General features: G+C 45.6%; 1 protein-coding gene across 6 annotated transcripts in view; it reads right to left on the reverse strand.

The window, feature by feature from the left end:
* The window catches only part of LOC119174335 (cytochrome b5 reductase 4), a 323,373-nt gene extending 302,471 nt beyond the window's left edge, over positions 1–20,902 (reverse strand). For 5 of the 6 annotated variants that reach the window (XM_075895763.1, XM_037425194.2, XM_075895766.1 and 2 more), the window contains exons 1-2: positions 20,760–20,902; positions 19,950–19,970 (exon numbers count right to left, since the gene is read on the reverse strand). The gene's annotated coding sequence lies outside the window, so the exon portion shown is untranslated. The remainder of the gene's footprint in view (positions 1–19,949; positions 19,971–20,759) is intronic. The other variant, XM_075895768.1, reaches the window with a different exon arrangement.
* Positions 20,903–22,433: the final 1,531 nt, after the last annotated feature.

The raw sequence follows: 22,433 nt of genomic DNA on the forward strand, positions 1-22,433 counted from the left end.
ACGCGGCCACGTCGGCTCCCACTTTCTTCAATGTTTTCGGACATCTTTCTTGTGTTCTCCACCACTCCACTAGACTTTCATAAAACAGTTTTGGGCAAGCTATTTCACGACACCGATCTCGTTGGGGCGAATGAACTTTTCGGTGAGTTATTGAACTTCAAGTGTTCGAAGCGGGGGACGCGCCCCTAAGACTAACCCCTCAGCTACGAGTATGGAGCTAGGGTTCGCTTCGAGGCAGCGCCGGGCCTCGTCAGGCCCCTGTCACACCTGACTAAGCAGCGAGGATGCCCGAGATGGTGACAGTTGAAGGCATGGACATCACTCAGGAAGACTTTGACGGAACTAGGTGGACTACACCTCTTGGCGTCCGCCGGAAACGAGATCCGGCAAGAAACGCGGCGTCTGCTACCGCTGCCAAGTCTACGGCAAACACGGCAAAAAAGCATGGTTTCAACACCCGCTCCCACTCGACAGTGCAGAATGTTGTAGCTGCTTTGCGACTCCCACGGCTGCCGAGAGACCAGATTAAGCACGGCCCTACGGAAGGCTTTACGTTTTGAAGGCGAACTTGATACTGCTGTCGAGGGCCCCTACTATGGCAGCTGCGCTCACCGATTAAGAAGCATGGGAGGATACAGTCTGCCCTTACAAGGTGCAGAATATACTTATTTCGACTCCGGTCAGATCTAACGCAGTCCAATATGCTCGAATCCAGAAACTTCACACGAAAGTCGGCGCACTTGATGTTTCTGCCTACTTAGCCGCCCTGGAAAACACTTGCGAAGGCGTCATCGGGAATGTTCGCCACTCGATAGAACAGCACATTCTCAGAGGAATGATTGTCAACCAACAAAACCCGACCGCCATTGAAGTCAAGGAATCAAAAACACGCATGTTGTTGTGATACTCTGTGATGGGCTTCAAGTTCCCAAAAACGTCATGTGCGGAACAGCCTTAGAGCAGTGTTCCCTTTACAAACGCCAAGTCAATGTTTGTCATGCCTGCGGCCGAGTCGGGCCCCGGGCCGACGTATGCCACCAGAGAAAGGAAGAGAGAAGTAAATGCGACAACTGCAGAAAAGAACTCTCCAACGATGCTGCAGAAGCCCACCGTTGCACTCCGAAATGCAAGCTCTGTCAAGGTGATCACCCCACAGGTCACCGTTGCTGCAGAAAAAGATACCACATCCCGTGTGTCCTACGACGACGCAGAAGACAAAGATGCAACCGCTCCGAGAAAAAAGACAATGCTGACGAGGTTAACGACCCCGCAGACATGATACCGGGGATGGCAGATGGCTGCATTCCCAAGCGGCACTCCAGCTACAGAGGACGCTCCCGTTCAAGACAGCGCTCCCGTACCACAGCGCACACTCACTCCAGCAGGCGCTCCTGCTCGAGGGGCCGGTCCAGGTCTAGATTTCCTAGCAAGGAAATGACCTGGGCCGACATAGTTGGCGACATAGGCTCTGCACCGACAACACCGACAACTTCAAAGCATGGTAAGGTACAGCCAGAGCATGAGGCAGATCCACGAATACACACACTAGAGGGGGATAACAAAGCACTCAAACAGGAACTAGCTAAACTGCAGGCAACGCTCGCCAGGCAACCCTCAATCATCAGGATCCGTAGTCCCGTCCTCTAGCCCAAACAAACGCAGGGCCACGAACATCCAGACAGATGACGACACATCCGACGTAGACGACTTTATGTCTGACGTCAGCGAGGCTCCTTCTAACGCCTTAGCTAGTGACAACAAAGCCGAAAACCACCGCAAGACAAACAGTAAGTTCACTAAGTTTCAATCAGCAATTGCTGACATTAAAGAGGCACTTATACGAATTTGCGGCAGACTGGATCACCTGAGAAGACCAATCGCTCAACCCAGAGCCACGAGAACAATGCCCACGCCGGACTCGGGGTCCATGTCTTCCCCGGGACCCCTACCTGCGCTGGTGACACCCCCTCAGCCACCAGGCCCAATAGGTGAAGTGAACGCACAGGGGGTTAAGCCAAGTCAACATCATGGACAGCACACCACCATTTTCCAAGATCTGGCAATGGAACTGCAATACAGCTACCGAACTCTGAGGCAATACAGCAACCGACCTTTTTGAGGCACAGCGGCATGCACAGATTAGTCGGCTCTCACTTTCATGGGCGGTTAGAAGCCAGCCATCCACCCCTCTTCATGCCGCCAGAGAAGTCTCAACTTTGCACACACGCCATGAAAGCGATAACAGTTGACCCGATTCCCAGAAACATACACCCAACTCACAATGAAGGACGAAGAAAAGCGAGAGCCAAGGCCATACTCGCCAAGATCATGTGCACCGATGCGAAGGTCCTCTTCGTTGATGCTGAAAAATATTGGAATCGAGGTGCCTACGCTGTCTCCGTGGTGGACGCCCATGGCTCGCTCGTCAACGCAGTCGCGGTAGTAACCAACTTCACCCACGAAAGAGAGGAAATAGCCATTGCGCTTGCCCTTCGAAGCTGCACGGGAGCTTCTGTCATTTACTCCGACTCTAGAACAGCTATAGAAGTTTTTCGGCGGCCCTAGTTCCTTCAAAGGCAGCTACCGTCGTTAACAGGCTCTTCAACCACGAGACGAAGGAGGAAATTTTTCCGTCCTCACACATCGCATGGCTCCCGGCTCACATAGTAAACACTTCCGACTTTTCTGGCAACCCAAACGAGTGGGAACATCAACTGGCGAGAGAGCTTACTTTCCGCGTCAACGGCCGTCCCCTCTCTTAAACGCAACCTGCAGGAACCTCGACCACAAAGACCCACTCGTATCATAATCACGAACTCACGTCTCATCATAGAACGTCCAATTTTTCCTCCTCCTCACACAAACATGAACAGAGCACAAGCAATCACTTACAGACAGCTGAAGACACATACATCACACCAACGACACTAAGAAGGATCAATCCTGACTTCTCCATTGGATGTCCGCACTGTAGCAACGAATCTAACAATTTAGACCACATGCTCTGACTGTGCATGCCCTGCCAACGTGGGTAGAAAATTTTCTTACCAGTCCTCTTGGGACTCCGCGTTTCGAAGCACAGAGCTCATCGCTCGGCTCAAGGCTGTCCAGAGGGCCCGGGCCGTCGCCGAAAGACTCTGTCTACCGGTCCCGACCTAGGCGGAGCCGCCGGCCTGATGGCGGGGCTTTTGGCACCGCTTTCTTTCTTTTCAGGACCTCAATAAAGTTCATACTCACTCACTCGCTCACATGGCCGAGTGGTCAGTGTTGTAGAACAAGCCTCATATAGTGATGTAGTCGGGGGTGTGCCCATATGATTGGAGCCAGCCAAAGTCTCGCAGAGATGTCGAGGAGAGTAGCCGGAGCTGTTAACAGGAACTTTTATTTACAATTTTTACACATTTAAGATAGGGTAAGTACATGATTTATGGCAACATCATGGAAGCCCTTGATTGAAGCTTGATGGGATCTTCTGGGAGCTTGTCGGGAGCGTCTCGCACTCGCGTTTTATGCCCTGGTCTTCCCAGTACTCTCTGCAGGGAAAGATAATGGAAGCCAGGACAGCCCAATGAAAATGTTGTCTTCACCTCCACCCCCCCCCCCCCCACATAGGGTGAAGGCGAAACACCGCCCCCTTACCAAACCACAAAAGAGGGAAGAGGCACGCCCATTTCGTCCCACGGTGAGGGAGAATACGCTGCACAATACTTAATGCGCACGACACAGCACAGCGCGAAGACGTTGGGTCTTACGCGCAGATAAACATGTGTGGTCAGGGGTGCATGCAGTGGTGACTCGTCGATAGGTCCTGCGGCGCCGGGCCAGCCGGGGCTCTTGGAAAAGCGGTAACTATATATGAAGGCACCACGGAGTACGTGAGAAACGTCTCCAGAGACAGATCTCATAAGCTTGGCTCAATGTCGGGGTCACCTTGTCGTACAAAGCAAGCAGCATCGACGGCCAACAGCTCCTCGAAAGTTGTAAACTAAATCTAACTACACCAGCTTTAAGAAAATTCGGACGCTACGGTCCGCATTCGATACCGCGACCGTCAAATCACCAATCGTGCACTACAACCACTGACCAGGTCCACCATGGCGGGTAACGCATCGTCTTCACACATCGGAACGAAGTCTGCATATAGCACACTTTTGTGGACACATTTGTCACGTACGCCAAACGGTTACAATCAGTTTTTTTTTTTTTTTTATAGTAGCTCCACGCACAAGCAGGTACACTTGCGGTCTGTGCCTTCTAACAAAATATTCGAAGGAACAAAGAGAAGAAATAATAAATTATTCAACGCTACTAAAATATTCTTTCTCAACTCTGTTACCGTAAACATCGTAAGTAGAGATTAAACATAGGAAATCAGTCTTAACCCTGCCTTTTCCATTTTTTTTTTTTTTGTTTGAAGCACCGACAAGAAGGGCTGCTAAGTTCATGTGAACTCGCAGATTTCACATTCAATTTTCGTTTCGCGGTTTTTCGGTTCACTTAATATTCTTGGCAGTTTCCACCAAGCTTACTCTTTGGCTCTTATAGGGTTCTTTTTATTATATATATTTGGTTCCTTACACGGTTCTTTTTTAACGATAATGTAATTAAGTATAGCACTAAGCAGGCGTTGCCAAAAATCAATTAAGTCGCGGTGAAGTACTACGAGAACATTAAGGCACCGTCATCACCCTTAACCACCTGACTCCCCTTCCTTTTTTGCTTTTGTCTTCGTGCTACCTGAACCGTAAAGGTAAGTCTTAAGCGGTAAAATATCCTTTAAACCTTAAAAGGCACTTTTCTTGTGCTGTCGAAAGGAAAGAGCGTGATTAATCAGCCTCGTTCTTTTTTTATTTATAGTGCTTCTATAACAACGGCTAACTCTTGACCTCCTTCAACAAGAACGGTAAAACAACAGTAAAACGTTGTTAACGACATCGCTTGCTAGACTCTAATTACCATAAACGATTTTTCTAGCGTAACGGTGCTTCCAGCGTGAGTGGCTTCATTACAAAATCTGTTGCATAGACTCTGTCTTTGCGACTTTTATTTCTTTTTTTCTTTTTATCCTTAATTCTTAGTATATTTTTTTCGGAAAAGGGGGGTGGGGCTTGAAGAGGCTTTGCAATCCTAAGATCATTTAAAATTCGTTCTATCTCATTAAACGACTCATTATGACTTGATGCGCTTCAAGTTTAAATCCAGTTTTGTTCTTCTAAAGACTAAAACGCATACTTCACGGGAAAAAAAAAGGTGGCACATAATATCGTGAATGTTCAGGCTATAGCAGATTAAGCCTGTGTAACTACGGAAAATACAGTTGATTGGAGACACTGATTTATTTTAAACAACAGGCTGTTTTTGAGCAATGAAGAGAACTATCTCCCGCTAAACGTATATAAGTCAATTGCGATTAAATATTGCCTTCTAATGGAAACAACACAAATTAACAACACTGATTCAAAAAGATTGCGACGTTTTATAGGCCGCACAAGCCTCAAAACAGCAACACTGAAAGACTAATGTGATTGGTTCTAGGTTAATTGTTTCTAGCCCTTAGCTGGGAGATGAGGGCTGTTTTTAAATTGCTTCAAGGTGGGTTCTAGGCTTTAGATAGCTGATGCTATAGGTCGCTTCTACGCCGATTCCCAGCGCAGCGAGGTTTGATTTTAAGCCATCCGCAGTCACGGGCACGACGCGGATGTACTAATTCCTCAGACAAACTCGCCCTTAAGCCAAGCGTTCGCACCCAGATTTATCCTGTACCATTGGTATTGTCATTAACTGAGCGATTTACGCACCCTACACGCCAAGTGTCTGACTTAAAAGAGCACAAAAACAAAATTTGGCATCTTTTTTTTTCTGTAATAACAGGTAGCTGACGACCCACTTATCGCGGTTGAAAAGCTCGTCTGCTCCAGCGCGCGACTGGTAAATTATTTGAAGACAGTTTTATAGCGCTCAGTCGCAGTTTTGGTTGCACAGAACGCCGCGTGAGGCGGGTCCCACATTGGTTTTCATGCAAACATATAGATAACCACGTGGGAACATAAAATCGCACGTACAATAGCAGCACACGGTGACAACACTTTTGACCGAAGGATGCCTGGGTGCATGTAATCTTCTCTCAGGTGTTGTAAATATGCGCGGCCTTCCCATAAATACACCGACCAGGGCAATCGATTTCCGCCAAATCCTGCGCGGCGAAAGAGTCATCGATGCGGCGACAAGTGCGAGAGAAACGTGCAGTCATTGCAGGCGTTCGGTAAGAACGCCAATCGAAGTCGTTACGATTCGCGCCGCCGTCGCAGAAAAGACGGATTACCCGTCCCTAAGCCGATAGCAACCACGCCTATATACTCCTACTACGAAAGCATATATCCTCGGAGCGATAATCTTCATTTGCATATTTGACCCCCGCACCGTGTCGCCACCAAGCGCAGCGACCGGGTTATGGATACGAATGACACGCGAGCCTCCGCAGACCGACCGACATAAAAGCGCAATACGAATATACGCCCATCTTCACTGTTATCGCTGCGGCACAGGCTTCGCGAGAAGTGACGTCACGCTATATGAGCTATATACTTCGAAGCAGGGGACGCCTGTAGGGGTTTACGACCTACACGGAGAACCGCAGAACTCGTATTTACGTTCATAAGGTGGCTTACTGGTTCGAAATGTTTATAGACCCGCCTGATATACAGCACCATCTTCATCGCATGGGATCCCGTCAATCCTTAATCCCATGACGCAACATGCACGGCTGCAGTCTGCTTTCATCAGCGGGAAACTTCTTTTGTTGTTTTGTTGTTTTGAGGATTCGACAATCCGGGCTTCAGTTAGTTGTCGAGTCCTGCTTGAAGAAACCACGGAATTCATATCCGCGCTATACCAAGCATATATATACGCGATCACGAAGATACCGTACCCTAACGTCTAATTTAAAAGGTCATTTATAATAAAAGACAGACTTGACCACCTGAGCGACCCTTTTCATGTGGTATATCAAATCATAATCATAATCCATTAATTCATTCATATTTCCCTTATAGGCCTTGGAGTGGGGAGGTGGGTTACATATATATAAAAGGGCTGCAAGACTCGTATACTATCAATATCGGTCGTGCAACGTACTTGTACTCTCGTGTGAACACGGGGGATACAAACACAAGAAACTGGATAGGTCCAGCTTAGAGCCTCGGTTTCAAACTCCTGAACCCCTTCTGTCCGTTTGACGTTCTGGCAGCACTGGCAATGCGCACTGGATACTGCTACGCCATTTAGACGTGCACGATCCTTGAGAAATTTACGCTTACCTTCCCCACGATGGCCGCTGCATGATTCCCCGCGTTAAGCGACTGTGTTGTAGCGATGTGCAGCGATATGCTTGTGCAGACTTCCTTAGCACAAGCGCCAGCTTATATTTTGGTATATTTTATTGCGATAGCAATTATATGTACACTCTCAGCTAGATTTTGCCACCAGCGTCGGCGTCGGTATCACCGTCATTCACCTTATATGTATACGTATTTATACATATAAAAACGCAAGAAAGAAAAATATTCCAGAGAAATCACAGCTTATCCACGGAGTGCATGACGATGAGTGGGGCGAAGCGTCCGTCCGTTCGTTCTTGCTTCCGTCCGTCCGCGCGTACATCGGTCCATCTGTCAGTGCGTCCATCCGTTCGTCTGTCCATGCGTCTGTCCGTGCATCTGTCTGTCTGTCTGCCCGTCCATTCTTCCGTCCATATAGTGAACACTCCAAGTGCCACCATCTCGCATCTTTTCATCATATATTGAGCATATAAGTACAGCCATCCAGCGGACATTCCAAGAACTAAACGAGAGCTGGCACTCGCACACTTTTTTACGGCCTGATTTGCGGGTCTACTCCTCACCTTCCATCTCCTCTAATTCAAAGCTATATACTAGTTCACTACATTCATGACACTGCAACCTAACCGTCGCTAAACCTTGCTAAAACCAAAGAGGTTACGCTCAGCGAGTTTAACGTGGCAACCCTTTCTGGTCACATTGTGCTCAAAGTGCGTTTTTTAAGTAAGTACCAAACTGAAGGTATATTTCATTGGGGTTAAGCCACCAACACTACTCTATGTAAGTTCAGAAACAACTATGTTTTTATTTACGATTAACGTGCACGGGTTTCCTCCTCACTTGAAAAGAGTACGCGTGTGCCGCTCCTCTAGTCCGGCCGTGGAGGTGGCTACCTACTACTACGACGACTCCATACATCGCGGACGCACGGCCCAGGGCAGCTTCGCCCCCAAAAGACTCCGGCGCGCGGAATCGAACGTCCGCGGCTTCCTGCTTGTGAGTGTGAGGCGTTTGCCACTCAGCCACGAAGGAGCACCTCTTTCAAAGTTGAAACGACAAGGTATTTATATGTACCACTTACTGCCGGCGACGCCCATCTCGGTGGAACTATCCGGTTTTCAGGATTACCAACGAGATAGCGCAATGAGCGCGCGTCGCCAGATCGTCAGGACGCGGCGGCCCACGCTGTCATCTCCCACGCGTGCGTTGCACCGCGGAGAGAAGGGTGGGGGTGGCGTCCACGAGCTTATCTCGCAGTTGGAAAAACCATACGCTTTCAGCTTTCACTGGAACAATTCTTGATAAGACAGATGCTTGGGCTAGTTGGTGATTGGGAATCAACATATTTGCACAACAATTCTGTTGTAGTTACCGGGCGCACAAAGGTCATTGCACTTGCTGCACAGACTCAATTTGCAAAAAGGACGCGCTTTACAGACACAGCGAAGTAACAAACGAGACGCTTATTTGCGTTCATCTGTATACCTGTGGGTACTACGTTTCGTGCGTTATTTGTGCGTGAGAACAGCGGGGCACGCTTCACGTGACGTTCCAATTTGTTGCTGTTTCGTTCATTGCTTCGCCGTTGAGGCAAATGTGAATTTTCTAATTCCTTCAGAATATATATATATATATTCTGTCCGTCGGTCGGTCCGTACGTCTGTCTGTCTGCTGTCTGCATCAACATCGCAAGGATCGAACACCCCAACAGCCTCTTATATCTGGACCATACCAACCCACAACGAAACACCTGGAGACATACCGCCCAGATTTTTCAGGCCACCGAGCGTCCCGCTGCCACTGCGCCATCAACGATAACAAAATTACGAAAGTCGCCTTGCAGCCACATTACGAGACACCATCTGGCCGTCGAAAGAAAAGGCCATGAAAGTCCTAACCCAGCCAACCCAAAAGCACTATGGCCTAACGTTTCGCGAAAAGCGAAAGAGCCAGCGGACGGTGGTGAATCTACCGGAGTGCAGGGCGAAAATGCGGGTAGTCGTCGTACTTTGAAATTGGAGCACGCACGGAGCGAAAATAGGCCCTCTCTCCCGACATCGTTGGTCGAAGAGAGCAGTGAAGTGGGCAACGCAAATTGCCTCCTTAACGCCCGGCGCCTCCCAGCGACGCTCATTTCCGAATAAGGCCGGAAGCTCAAAAAAAAATAAAGCGAGTTAATTCAGAAACAGTAGAGGAAAAAATCCGAGCGCGAAAAACAAGAGCCCCTAATTTCCCGCGGGTCGCATTAAGAAAGCCACCGGCAACTACCAATGTCGTTACTGCATTTTATTTATTTTTGTTCTTCGTTTCGCCGAATGAACTCTTCTATTTTTTCTTCGCGTCGTATACACACACAGCAAAATGAGTAAGCCTGCCTCTGACCATAATAGCGTACGCATTCGCGTAACCCTGCGGTTTTCTGCGGTCGTTAGGGCTTCCCCATTGTCTTCGTGCTGTACTCATCAAAAAAAAAGAAGAAAGGAAGTAAAAAAAGAAAAAAATTAACGCGGCTTGCGTAGGTTTCACAATTCCGTGCCACAGCTGAGCTAATCGGCACCTATACGCGGTCCTGGCTTGGGCGGCCAGCTTTTTGCCCTCACACCACTCTATTTACCACCCTTTTCTGTATTATACTATATACATGACTATCAGGGGTCACCCATTTTAGCTTCTCGGGTTTACAATCTCTACAGAGTGCTTGGGCGGACAATGAGCACGTGCGGGTTGACGTTGATATTAATAATCTACGACACTAGATATTATAAGCTGCGGTTGGGCTAGTGCGGAATTCGTCATATTGTGCGTAATTTAGCACCACTCGGTAATCCCTAGAAAACATTCTCCCATTCGCACACGCTTTCACTTAAGAAACTCACACGGCAGATAAGCGTCATGCGTGTGTGTTACTCTATATAATACCACACACACGCAAACACACGCACACACACAGACACACAGACACACACACATAGATGTGACACTCGTGTGTGGTTCCAGCTTTGCGTTTCTAGAGTGGAAGCGTCTGTGAACGTGCGAGTATTCCTAGATATTACCAAGTTGCACTAGCTTACCTACAATACGACGCACGACAAACCTCAACCATAACAGTTCTGCTTTAAAGGTGAACCACATAGCAACGCAATGTTATCCAAACGTACAGGCTATATAAATAGAGCACTGCACGCACTCGGGTGTAAACGCGGGCCCGGCCCGAGCCAAAGTAGTCGTTACGTCGTGCGCGGACTGGGCCCGGGTGTGAAGCTTTGGGCTTAGGGTTGCGCCCGGGTTCAAGGTGGCGGGCTCGGGTTGGGCCAGGCCCAGTTTCTGCTCAGTTTGCAAGATCGTTTCACATACATTGCGCATGCATATATATCCCGCATATTTTATCGTAACAAAACGCCGTTTTTATGTGCTCATCTGTTTGGAGAAGTGCATTGTCGGCAAACTTTTTTGACAACCTCTCTGACTTCGCTTGTGTAAATTCGCAGTCAGTGGCACTGCAAACATCTGCGTGAGTCTCGTAAACATCGATTGCTCTCTGCGTGCCATCATTTAATTCCAGCACACATACGAAGCACATAAAATGTCGCAGATTCTATTCCATGAACTACGGCTTTCCGCCTAAGTTACACTGAGGTGCGCACTATTCAGCTGGCCTCGAAGCGTTTCGCGAGTGAACATAAGCCTACCGGCGTCAGGCGCAGACCACCAGATCGATTCAAAACAGCTGCGCCATTCCCGAAGTGGGCTAAGAAAATCTCGGAGCGCGAGCACGTTCCTTCCAGATTTGCTATGAAAATTGTTCCACTCAAACGAGAGCAAATGAAAAAAAATATTCCAAGCAAAATCATTCTCGCTTACGCGAAGCGAACGGCCTCATTCTCATGCGAGGCTTATTGTGAGTGACAGATTTCGGTGGCGGCGGCGGCGACAAGAAAAAAAAATGGTCGAGAAGAGACGGACGGACGGACGAACGGACGGACGGACGGATAGATAGATAGATAGATAGATAGATAGATAGATAGATAGATAGATAGATAGATAGATAGATAGATAGATAGATAGATAGATAGATAGATAGATAGATAGATAGATAGACCAGGATAGATAGATAGATAGATAGATAGATAGATAGATAGATAGATAGATAGATAGATAGATAGATAGATAGATAGATAGATAGATAGATAGATAGATAGATAGATAGATAGATAGATAGATAGATAGATAGATAGATAGATAGATAGATAGATAGATAGATAGATAGATAGATAGATAGATAGATAGATAGATAGATAGATAGATAGATAGATAGATAGATAGATAGATAGATAGATAGATAGATAGATATGTGTTATTTGACATCCCAAGACCACTATATGATTATGAGAGACGCCGTAGTGGAGGGCTCCGGAAATTTCGACCACCTGGGGTTCTTTAATGTGCACTTAAATTTGAGCACACGGGCCTATAACACTTCCGCCTTCATCGGAAATGCAGCCGACGCAGCCGGCATTAAATGGTAGAGAAAGAAGGGCAGCGAGGTTAACCAATCAAAGAAAGCCGGTTTTCCACCCTGCGCTTGAGAACGGGAAAGTGGAGATAAGAGAAGGATTGGAAAGAGTGGAGAAAGAGAGAGAGATATATATGTCGGCGGCGACAATGTGCGCGATAAACCCGCCAACTGAGACACTGCAAAGAGGCGGCCACAATCGAATGGCGTTGTGTATATGCACGTGTATGCGCCGTTTCGCAATGACTAATGCTTTCTCGATTGCAGGCTAGTCGGCGACAGGCAGTTATTATTATGTCAATCTGGTCTTTTATCGAGCTAACTGTCACTTCACGATATGATATTTTAGAGAGGACAATTACACGATGCGCCAAGAATAAAGAAATGAAGGAAGGACTAATAGGCCATGCACGCACACGCCTAGCTTCACTTTGCACTTTCCCTAATAGGGAAAAATTCAACCCTTTTTTTTTTTTCATTTTCCTTCGATTCACGAGCCCAAGCGCTCCATGTAAATGAAAGCAAGCCTCTCTGCATCTACACTATATATACAATGCATTATTACGTTCTTCGCCAATTTCATTTCTTTTTACTTTTTAATTACACGCTTCAATCGCATTGTTTCATTTCTGTATTTTTTGTTACTTCATTCGTACTCAACTTGTCTGCCTGCACAGCAATGGTGCCTTCCCAGGCACTCCCTCTTGGTCTTGCAGAGCACGCAGTCTTGCCAGTCCACTAGCCACGTTCACACAAAAGCCACAAAAAGACCGTCACCCGGAAAAGTACAGCCACGCTATAGGCTCTGTGCAAAGACCACCACGAATGGTCGGGCGAAGCTCTTTTGTTTTCCGGCGGGCAAAAAGGTAAGATATAGCGTCGGCAGTCCGAGAGGACTCGTATACCGTGACAACGCAAGCAAGGCACGTACAGTACGTGCAAGAGAAGTAAATGCACGGACGAACCCATGTCACCGCCTTCGCGCAATAAAAGAAAGGAACGGCTCCGTACATCCCGAGTTCCAATTTCCGCGCTGCAACAGCAAAGCGTTGTGAGAACCGTCGAGACAAAGTGCAGAGCTCAGAAACTAAGACTATATGCCATATTGTTTTCGCAGCGACTAATTTCCATGTTGACGATCATTACTGCAGTGTTCATTTAAAATGTGGCGTGTCTATATAGGAACAGCCGCGCCTCCCTTGTCTAGCAAGGGTCAAACCACTTCTGGCCCAGTATTATTAAAGGGACACAAACTTAAAAAAAATTATCCCTCCGTCATATATTGATTGATTGATACGTGGTATTTAACGTCCCGAAACCTCCATATGATTATGAGAGACGCCGTAGCGGCGAGCCCCGGAAATTTCGACCACCTGGGAACCTTTAGCGTGCGCCCAAATCTCAGCACACGGGCTCACAGCGTTTTCGCCTCCATCGATATGTTTAATTTGTTGTTTGTAACAATCAAATGGAAAGGAGTAATCGTCGCCAAATAACAGTGACAAGAACTCTTTTATGATTGCCTATTTAGATAAAAAAAAGACGCACGCTTGGGCCACTCCGGATGGTAATACATATGAACGCTGCGTGCGTGTTACTTGTTCGCGATGACTAAAGCTTCAAATAATCATATTCGCGCTCACGACTCGACGACCAATCATCCGAATCGGTCCAACGAAAACGCAGTATTCCCACGGACGCGCGTGCTTGAAGAAACAAAGCAAGTGACGTCCTCGCTAAGCAGCCAGGCGTCCCCGCCAGATGGTACCACATAAAGACCCTTTTAAACACGAGGATCGCAGGACACCGCCCCACGGATCTTTACACAACTGAACAAAAAAATTGCTACTTATAGACCTTTTCATTGTTAAAAACACTACCCCTTGATGACATCCGGTTTTGTCCACCGATGCGCCAAAATAGCTTCGGTGGGCAAGAGGAGCTTTAGAAAATAGCCCGCTGATTTTCTACACTTTCTTTCCCGTATTTCGCAAAATATATTCAAATGAACGTTCTTTCGAACTAGATAAGAATCGTAATTTCCTTGCACTTCACGCACGTTTCTTTTATATAAAAAAACTAAAGAGAGACGTCTCTTACATTTAAAAGGAACTTGAAAACGTGCTTTCAGTTTCGACGTCAGAAGCAGGTAAATGAGGCGGCCGGAAGTTTTCTGCGGTACAAGGCTTGTAATCTTGAAACCACCTATTATTCCCGTCGTGAGGCACCGCATGAATGGCTCTCTTCCCCATGACTGCCATGGGAAGCACACACGAAAGCTAGGCAATGCGAGAGAGCAGGAAAGGGCTAGAGGAGAGGGTAGTGAACGTCTGGATCGGGCACATCTGGCTGGCATTGATGAAATAGATGAGGCTATGCGCGAACACTCTAGATTATTCCAGAGCTTGCGCGACGACTAGAGATAAGGCTGGAATATTCGACGGCACACGCACAGATGCCGACGCGCTTCGCCGAGTGTCAGTATATAGATCGACGGCCGACGCTCCGTTCACCGCTATCAGTGCGGGTGTGCATCACTGTAATCTTAATTTTCCTTTACCGGCCACAAGTTCGGCCAAATCAACAGTTTCATTTTCAACAAACCGTTCCCGTCTTCGTCAGCGACACGACCCCGTGACAACACATACACACATAACTGAACCAGCCATCTTCCTCTAGCATCAGTATAGCCAGGATGGATATTTGTACTTTATGATTAAGTAAAGCTTTGAGCGTAAATAAACGACGCGGAACCGAGCAATAGAAACACGCACCCATTATTAGCCCCCAATCCATAGCAGTCGTGAAGCATCACCTGTAACGCCAAACCACGTTTCGGCCATGTCCTTCAATATCGCGCATATCTTATTCTCAGTGCACGGCGCTGATATAAATGTTTATACAATCGTCCGGCGTTCCTGCACGCACCGCAATTCGCGAGAACGGAACTTCCCCTGGGCGCAAGTCGTAGTATCGATTGGTCCGGAAGTCCCGCCACGGAAGAGGAAAAAGAGCAAACGCCAGGAGCCGGAACAGAGATTGCTGAGCAGCGCGCAAAAGGAATGACGGGAAAGAAACCCAGAGAAGCAGCGGACAAAAGTGAGAAAGCTCGAAAACTAAACCTGCCAAAGGGAGGACTTGTGTTCCGTTCACCGAGCCGTGCACGGCATGTATAGTGGCCGCACCGGAACAAGAACATTCGCAAACTTGATGGCGAAGCTGGCACATGTGCTTAGGTTCGGAGAAAAGAAGAAAAGGCCTGTAGAAAAAACGGAAGGAAGCAGGGTTCTACGTGAGATGTGAGCTAAACCAAGTAAAAAGGGCTGTGAAGTTCTGTCTCTTACATTATCTATCTATCTATCTATCTATCTATCTATCTATCTATCCATCTATCTATCTATCTATCCATCTATCTATCTATCTATCCATCTATCTATCTATCTATCTATCTATCTACCTGTCTGTCTGTCTGTCATCTATCTATCTATGTATCTGTTATATATTTATAACAGATACATAGATACCTATTATATATTTATCTATCTATCTATAATAATACTATCCGCTATCTATCTATCTATCTATCTATCTATCTATCCTTTCCATGTGCTGCTCCTCCTATAACTGCCTATTCCCGGGATTGCTTTCGATAAATCCATAGGTAGGGGCAACCAAGCCAGCTACCCAGATGAGATGGCACAACATGACCACACTCTGCCAGCTGGTTACCATCACTACCAAGAAAACCAGTTCGGTGTCGTGTGTATTTTCATCTTTTTTTTTCGTGCGGCGTTCAAATCGGTCTAGCATATGCAGTTACTCAAGCTTTCATGGAATGGCAACAAAACGAAAGTAATATCGCCAAAGACAAAAATCAAAGTCCCGCGGAATCTACAAAAACGGAATGACCTCCGAGACTGCACTTGCGCTCGGCAACAATCCCGGAGGCCAAGCACGTAGGCGTTGATGTAACGTCCAGGAATCTACAATGGTCGGGGCGGTTTCGTAAAGTAAACGTGCCTGTAATAAAGTTTGCTTCCTCCTCCTGTCATTTAGCTGAGCTTCGTTATTCTTTTTATGGTTACTCTATTTTATTGATTTCATGCGTGGTTCCTACCCAAACCTCATGTCCAGTCCGCCATGATGTGTCAGGGATTACGTTACTCGGCTTCCGATCCGAACGTTGCGGATTCTATGGCGATCGCGGGGGTCGCATTTGGGTGGAGGAGAAATGGCAGACACCCGTGTACTCTTCGATGTCAGTGCAGGTTAACGAACAAACCGAGTGTTGTTGTTGTTGTTCCTTTAGGGCCCACGCATCATCTGGCACCAAGATAAGTGCGATTGTGCTACAGCCAACGTTATCATGATGGTTATCATTGCTTGATATGTGGGGTTCAACGTCCCAAAACCAGCAAATGATTATGAGAGACGCCGTAGAGGAGGGCTCCGGAAATTTCGACCAACCTGGGGTTCTTTAACGTGCACCCGTATCTGAGCACAGGGGCCTACAACATTTCCGCCTCCATCGGAAATGCAGCCGCCGCACCCGGGATTCAAACCCGCGACCTGCTGCTCAGCAGCCGAGTACCTTAGCCACTATAGATCACTGCGGCGGGGCATCATGATGGTTATCAGAAATCATAATGTCTGAGCCTGACACACGGACCTTTGCATTATTTTCCTATGTTCCGTGCTTGATCATAGCTTCTGCTGCGCATAGGCCACGTTGTCAAATAGATCAGCGAATCGCGAACGGCACAAAGGAACCAATCGAGGAACTCGTCGGATAATACCGTTCTGTTTTTTGCAGAGAAACAAAGCGTTCAAGTGTGGTGATGGCATTCGTGCAGATATGATACCTAAAAAAAATATGTTGGAAAACTTCGCGGTGGGGTGCTTGTAAAGAACAAAAAAAAACACTTAGTTGACGCCACCTTGCATGAGTGGCTCCTTTGGAATGTGTTCAATGCTTAGCTGAAATAAACTGACTTCCGGTATCAACTGTTTCTTAGCTAGCCTGTACAAAGGCGACATACGGCCAATCTAAATAAACTATAAAGTATATAATAAATCCGAACTGTGCTAATTCCCTTTATCAATCTATCATATAGATTTCTTCACTGAGCATAGGGTAATTAGTCACGGTTTGTTTCCTCCACTCACATGAAACAAAACACGACCGCGTGATAACCCCGTTCGCCGCGACTTCATCCCTACTTTCCCGGAAACGGGCCAACTCACTCTCTCGAATGTTTTGGTTGTGCATTACAAGACACGGCTACCGAGCTTCTCAAACTAAAATCACGATTTCATGTCGCGTACTAAGCAAGAGGCGCCAAACAGCCGCAACACTAATGTTTTATTAATACTTCACCACGCTTATTAATTAAGTAATGCAATTACGTCATCACATACAGTGTTTTTAAGACACGAAAACCAGTGCTGCCCCAATGACGCCGATGCAATTATGTAAAAAGCTTAATATTACAGTTCATTTGAGACGTAAGCACTTTTTTTTACTAAACAGAAGGAATTCATAATAAGAGACACTGACAAACAAAAAAGAAAAACCAACAGCTTATTAAGTAATCTTCAACATTCATAATCACCTGTCTACCCCCTGTGTGCGGCATATTAAAAATGCAAAAGAAAACAACAGTATGCATTTACTAAATTACCTGCTATGGCAATTTAGGAGCTCGAAAAATACTTTTCACGGACACATTCACTACTGAACAACCTAAAAAATTCACACGGGAGCATAAGAGTCTTGATTAAATATTCAACGTCGTGCTGAAAGAACTACCACACACGAAAGATACAAATATAGACACCATGGGCGCTAACTTACAACCGTTTATTCCTTGAGCAAACAGGCTAATATAAACCCACTCTTCGTCGACACATGCGCAACATGATCAGCCCTTCTCTAACGTAACCACACTATCAGACACATGCTCTCCAGATAACGTGTTTCCGTCTCATACATGTTTAGTGACGTTTCGCTAACACACTTAACTCGCTAACAAACGTCACTAAACCTGTACGAGACAGAAACACGTTATCTGGAGAGCATGTGTCCGATCATAGCCTCCTATGAGGCTATGGTCCGATAGTGTGGTTAAGTAAGAGAAGGGCTGATCATGTTGCGCATGTGTCGACGAAGAGTGGGTTTATATTAGCCTGTTTGCTCAAGGAATAAACGGTTGTAAGTTAGCGCCCATGGTGTCTATATTTGTATCTTTCGTGTGTGGTAGCTCTTTCAGCACGACGTTGAATATTTAATCAAGTCATGCACCAACTAGCCCAACAGCGAGTTCTACTAGAGCATAAGAGGTTATTCGGCTAGTGAAGCAAGACGAAGTATACACACATTTATAAATGCATACGCAAAAACAAACGACAATTGAGCGTAATTACATGCTTAAGTGAGATTTTTCTTACTGACACGAAAAAAGATAAATAAAATTCTAACACTACGGCCGGGCACATGTGATGAAAACGCTTTCAAAAATACGTAACTAAGACTCGACTTGGCTGAATAATGAGCTCACGTCTTCCAACAGTAAAGCAGAATCAGTGTGGGCCTACCTGTAGTGCAGTACAAGTCAAATACGTTAATTTGCGAACATTGCTTGCACATAGCTATAAAGGCTCCTTGTTTTCGGATAGATCAGGAAAAAAAACTATAAGCACTCGCCGGTAAATCTTCTTACGATTCGGATCTATGAAACAAATCCCGATTTCACAATGCTATAATGTCTACGTTTAGAGAGCGCTTTCGACGCTGGCAATCACGACTCCACATAAGCGCGCCTCTACCAGCGGCAGCAACTTCGTAAATTATGCTTGCATTTGTTACAACCCTTAAGGTTGCGAACGGACAAAGGTTTGGTGTCTTATATTAAAGTATTTGTGCTTGTATGTATATCTGTTAGCGCGTCCAAAACTTACAGCCATCTAAAATACATTTAGTGCATTCACATGTATTTGTGTTCAGATGTAATTTCATTTTGAGTTTCGGAGATATTATTATTATTATTATTATTATTATTATTATTATTATTATTATTATTATTAAATTGATGTGCCCTAAAGACCAGAGGGCATTACATAGGGGGGGGGGGGGGTAGTAGCATACAGTCATAAAACGAACAATAACAAAGTAAGAAAATGTTTAAAAACAAATAACATTGTATCGATATATAAAAATCAGAGAAAAGTAATTATAAGGATAAACTGCACTAAAAAGGAAACGTAACACAAGAACAAACGAGGCTGGCGATTTCTCTCCTGAACAAAGATCAAGTGATCGAATTATACGGCGGGCTAGATGCACATCTGAGGCAGCTTTATGAAGTCACTCAAGCAACAAGATGAATCTTTAAATTGTGAGTGGATTCTTCGTAGCTCTTTATGCAAACAATATTGTTAGGCAGATGATTCCATTGATTAACAGAAAGAAGTAATGGCGAATATAAGAACAGGTCTGTTCAGGCGGTAAAGGCTCTAACTTCAATTCGTGGTCCAGACGAGCGATTATTCGATGGGCAGGTTTAAAAAGTGCAGAAAGTCACCAATCGTTATGATAGATATTAATAATATTAATAGGTTTATTTTTCATCAGGGTGATGAAGAAGGCTGTTAGAAAAAGCTGACAAGCAGCTTGACTAGCGGTGGCTCCCCACAAAGGTACATTCAGGCGAGTTTCAAGCAACGGCCACTACCACCACATCAACAGGGTAAATGAACAGGAAGTGCGAAAAAAGTGAAAGGATGGAAATATAGGATTTCTAGAAACAATGCGCCACATTTTCATTAGAAATTAAATTATTTAGAAGAGGATGCAACAACTTATATTGCAAATTGAACAACCGAATTGCGAAGAATTGAAGATTTACGAGAAATAACCTCCCATTGACGTCAAATTTCCACACAATAAAAATGATAAACTCCGAGAAACACCTCCTGAATATCAGAAAAAAAAAACTCCGAAAACACAGAGCCCAACGTACGGCTTAGATACACTAAATGACACATAACGAATGCGCATATCTAAATGAGCAGGTAATGTTGATAAATAATGCGGAACTCACCAATTCAGTTGATGACGGTACCTATTGCGATGAAGTTGGCAAAAAAAAAAAAAGATATCAAGGTCAGTAATCAGTAATGCGTGCGAACTAAACAAATTACAGTAGGACGTCGGAGCCTCAAATATTACTGCACGAATGCGTCGCGTAATAATAAAAAAACATGGAATTACAAGCGAAAACACGCACCTTCTATATAGCTGGCAAGGAGTTGAAATTAGCAAAATTTACTTTCGCGAGGGCAGTGTTTTTACGACTGCTGTCGGCTCCAAAGGCGAGTCTCTAATCTTTTTTTTTTATTTTTTAATCAACATGACGTAATGACGAGCACTCTGTAAAAGCAAAACACATGCGTGATCAGAAAGTAGTGAACAAGCACGCTGAACGGCACCTTTCAAACGGCACCGCACGTATTTCACGCCTCAACAGTAAATCAAATTACGAGAGATCAATTCCAATACCCCAACGGCTTTTATCATCGCATGCCTTCTACGATTTCCATTCGGTGAGAGTGGGCAACCACACAGTGCACACAACAAACGATCTTCCGAATGCATCCGCACATGGTAGACTGGGTATAATACGCCGTAATAGCCACCTACGAAGCAAGTTTGTTACCAGAAACCCAGTTCAAAGTTAGCGCCATTAAGCAACGCTATCAGCGCACCCCTCCGTTCATGCATTCACCTTCGGCAGCTCACTCCCCACGTAAATTTGCTGCACCCATACCGCACGCTCACCGTTCGGCAGATACCATCACAAAACGACACACTTCCGCAAGAATGCGACGACTTGGAAGGTCTCCAAGCATACCTCCTAATCCTCGAAGTGGCCGAAGGCTGAAAGTAAGCCTCGGAAGAAGAAGAAGCACACACAAACACGAAGAGCACGCACTTTTTGTCCGCGAAACTTGCACCAGCACAGCTTACAAGAGCGGCGCCATTTTGGGAAGGCGACTGCTGTAATGTTTACATTTTTCTGCCCTCCGCGGTGGTAGCGCCGCCTGGCCACCGGCCATCCGCAAAAATCTGGTTTCGGTTCCTCTTTCGCCTCGCTTTGGTTATGTTCTGTGGGTTCTCCCTTTGCAACTCGTTTGCGCACGTACGCATCATTAGATTAGCACTCTCAATTTAGATTATGCTTATTGATTAAAAAGGACGATATGTTCTGAATACATTCTGCGAGTAAATATAGCGTGAAAAATTATACATTAAGAAAAGAAAGCGTTTTGCTTTTTTGCTCTACAGTAACATGTTTTCCTATTGCAACTGTCCTCTGCTTCAATGCTTTTCTTTTTTTTCTTTTAAAAGTGAAGTTTTTGAGTGGACTCATATCTATCTATCTATCTATCTATCTATCTATCTATATATCTATCTATCTATCTATCTATACAACCTTTTATGACTTTATGCTCTCGAGGTCGTAGTATTATTTATGGGAGTCAACCAAAATTTGTATGGTTACAAGACTGCATGATGATCATGAGCGACTAGTTCAATCGTGAAAATCGTTGCTAGCTTGTCATCAACGGTATGGTTTACACGACATGGCCATGGTGTATTTGTGGGCGCTTCTTTAACTTGACTTATCCAAAAATTGGTATGATGAGATAGTTTTGCATCACCAGCATAGTGGCAAATGGTAATATAAAAATCAAGCATGTCATGTACAGCGTGATTTGCACGCCATATTCATGGTGCGCTGACGGCTGTTTCGCTAGCTTGATATAACCCAATTTCGACATTGCGTGACATGACTGTATGATGAACATAAATGACAAGTGGTAATATGAAAGCCGTGGCATGTATTGTGCAACATCACTTGCCATGGCATGCTCGTGGCCAGTTTGCTAGCTTAATATACAGAAAATCTGACATTGGGTGACGTGTCTGCACGGCAAACAAAAGTGACAGCTTGTTAATCGAAATTCATGAAATTCATGTCATGTACAACATATTTCCATTGGACATTTAACTTTCTTTATTCATTGATGTAATACAGCAGTGGACATAAGTATGCCTAGTGAATTTCAATCCTTTCACAGGGAAAATATCTCGGTTATTCCTTGCGTGATTCGCTCTATCAAAAGTTATTTCGGCTGTCACACAGCGCATTTACGTTTCCCTTAATTTATTCGAGAGGTTGAGGGGTTTAATAGCCTTACGTTATGGCATACAGCAACAAATTGCACTGTGTCATCCTGCCGTTTTGCATAACTGATTCAGTTTACGCAGACTGGCTGCGCTACACGGGTGCAGTCGTAGACAGCGCTCCTTCCCAACTCTCATGGGCACCCGTCTATGCTTCGGTTCGAGGTCCGCGTCGTCAGCAGTGAGCCTTGGTTATACACACGCAAACAGTGCTCCCAGAGCTGTCATTACGCGAAGTTTGCATCAGCGTATGCATACGGGAACTATTGAAGCACGCTGCGGGAAACTTTCGCATGACAACACGCGAAACAAAAATGCAATGCGAACAACACTGCCA

The sequence above is a fragment of the Rhipicephalus microplus genome, chromosome 5, assembly GCF_043290135.1.
Source record: "Rhipicephalus microplus isolate Deutch F79 chromosome 5, USDA_Rmic, whole genome shotgun sequence".
Classification (NCBI taxonomy): domain Eukaryota; kingdom Metazoa; phylum Arthropoda; class Arachnida; order Ixodida; family Ixodidae; genus Rhipicephalus; species Rhipicephalus microplus.